We start from the raw sequence: 2,425 nt of genomic DNA, 5'->3' as shown, positions 1-2,425 counted from the left end.
CGGGAGGTACCCTCCGTTCTGCTTATGGACGACAATGCCAGTTTACACCGGACCTCTGAGGTGTCGGACACACTGGAATGTGAAGATATTGAACACATGGAATAGACCGCATACTCCACGGACCTAAATTCTGTAGAGCATACCTTGGATGCTCTTGGCAGACGTGTTTCCCAACGAACAGTCCTCCTCGAACCGTCCAACAACTGAAAACATTCTTGAGGGACGAGAGGACAATATCCTCCCAAGGACTCCTCTACAATTTGGTAGCCATCATTAATAATAGTTACAAAATGTGCGTTAGACTCAAGGAGTGTGTATCCCTGAATGGAAGCCCGCTATCGACATTCGCTTTGGGAGTCTGACCTGTGCCAAATATAAACGTCATTTAATGTCTAATTTCTTGCTTTCACATGTGGTGAATTCTGTACGATTTTTTCCTATAAATATACAATTCCATCAATATTACTTTTGTGCCGCGTTTCATGTCGTCCATCACCACCTGCTGATTATTCCTGTCCGACAGCGTCTCTGTTACTTAGCGGTTGCCAAGCTGTGTACAACGTAACACCATACAACAAATAATGCGGAAGTATTGATTAAATACATTAAAGATTGTGTAAGCACTGTATTCACTACTTTGAATCGTAGCACATATCAAGCAATAAAAACATTTTCACATAAGTCATGTAGTTCAAAAGTCAGAGAGCAAATAGCATTTTCAAAGAGTAAATATTTTTCACTAATTCGCGTAATTTTCTACATATCATAAAATATCTTGTACTGTACTCCGCATAATGTAGCCTATGTTCTTCGTCGAAGTTCCAGCTATCTCTGTGCTAAATATAATTGAAACAGATATTAGTACACATATTTCACCAGTATCTCTAGCGAATTTTGCCCTGCAGCTTCGTTTGCACGCAACTCAGTGTTTATGACGTCATATAACCTCATATATCCTATACAAGGGGTCGTACGATGACATAATTTTGCAAGTATATTCATTCGTACATGTGTAACGAATGCAAATAGTTATAAAACAAGCAGTAAATTAAAACTTCATGCCTGATATTTGAGTTTTACTGCATGAACAGTGAAAATATAGTAAGCGATAAACATGTAACTTTTCATCGTTTTGCTGGGTTTTTACTTAAGTGTAAGTCTTGTTGGAAGTCACTAAGTACTGTCATTCTCAAATCTGGATGAATAAAATCAGGGTATTCGTTCGTCGTCGCCTACCCCAACCCCACCTCGTTGATAGATCGGTGGTCCTTACCCCCACAGCTATTCTTTCCAGACATTAAGTGACATGTATATAGTTCCAGCGTTCCAGTGCTTTCTGACAAGATGTGGAACATTCATACATACATACATACATATATATACACACACACACATACACACACACACACACATAAAATGTATGGTTATCTTTATTTTCGTGATACGATTTAATGAAATAAAGCCTATACGATGACCCAAACTACGTTCAAGTTGACTGCGAAAACCTTACGGAAATTAGCCTAGAAGTTTTGGAGATTAGGATGTTCAAACAGACGGACAGAATGGCGGTTATAGACATAATTTTAAATCTCGATATCTTTTTTCCATGATCCAATTATGAGGAAAAAAGCCTATACGGTGCCCCAAGCTATGCTGAAGTCATCTTAGAAAACCTCACGAAAACTGGACTAGTAGTTAAAACTAGCTTGTTAAAAGGCGCAAACAGAAAGACAATACGCTTTCAGTGTATCCTTAGGTCACAATGTCTTTTTCCCTCTTCTTTTATTGGTCCAATTTTTTTATGAACTAAAGCTTATACGATGCCGCAAGCTATTCTTTAGTTACCTGGCAGAGTCCCATGAAATTCATCCCGCAGTTTTGGAGAAACGTTTTCAAACAGGCAAGAAGAAATAAACAAGAGTCTACACATTTATTATTAGTATAGATCTAGTGCAGTACTAACGAAAGTGAAAATCAGATTTATTCTCAAAATGAAATATATGTAATTAGTTTAACATTTAATAGTAAGTTAAACTGATTCAGTAATAACCAAAATGCTTTTATTATGTGTTCTAAATCATAAATAGATCATAATAATATAATATGTCTAAGCAATTAAACAATGATTGGCGCTGACATGAGAAATTAACTGTGTTGGACATACAATATATGAGATAATAATATAAGAAAGTAAAACAATATTTTAATATTAGTTATATTACACAAAGTATGATACTCTGTGTAAATTATAAATGATTTTACCTAAGTAAAAGTACAGTATACAATGTAGTGAACAGAAATATCAAATTTTGAAAGGTTCACAATTGAAATGCCAATATAATGGGTAAAAAAATCATGTTAACTGATACTATGGATAAAATACATTATATCATACATAATTTGTACACCAAATAAGGCCATTAGC

The sequence above is a fragment of the Schistocerca nitens genome, chromosome 2, assembly GCF_023898315.1.
Source record: "Schistocerca nitens isolate TAMUIC-IGC-003100 chromosome 2, iqSchNite1.1, whole genome shotgun sequence".
Classification (NCBI taxonomy): domain Eukaryota; kingdom Metazoa; phylum Arthropoda; class Insecta; order Orthoptera; family Acrididae; genus Schistocerca; species Schistocerca nitens.
This window is presented reverse-complemented; position numbering follows the sequence as displayed.